Raw genomic sequence first — 263 nt, 5'->3', positions numbered from 1 at the left:
TGTAACTTGTCCGTCCTGCTTTCGCTTGACGACGGGCCATATTACTGCAAAATGCAAATTTCCGAAACTAACCCGAGAAAGCCTGCACAAAATTGCAACATTTCTGAGCAACATGGGTGACATGGACTGCATATCTGCTGCAGAGAGGATGAAATTAAATCACTTTATTGCAATGTATGCCTTAATGCTTCAACATATCAACTCGAAATCAGTAGCTTTTTTTTCGTTATAGTAAAGTTATTGACGTATTGATTCATTTACAG

The 263-nt window shown here is 38.4% G+C and overlaps 1 protein-coding gene across 1 annotated transcript in view; it reads left to right on the top strand.

Moving 5' to 3' along the window:
• LOC119591774 (sodium-dependent neutral amino acid transporter B(0)AT3-like) overlaps nucleotides 1–263 on the top strand; it is a 56,089-nt gene that overhangs the window by 43,782 nt on the left and 12,044 nt on the right. The gene's annotated exons all lie outside the window — the stretch shown is intronic.

This window comes from Penaeus monodon, chromosome 29 (assembly GCF_015228065.2).
Source record: "Penaeus monodon isolate SGIC_2016 chromosome 29, NSTDA_Pmon_1, whole genome shotgun sequence".
Lineage (NCBI taxonomy): Eukaryota > Metazoa > Arthropoda > Malacostraca > Decapoda > Penaeidae > Penaeus > Penaeus monodon.
Note: the sequence above shows the minus strand (reverse complement) of the source record. Positions and strands in the feature narration are given on the sequence as shown.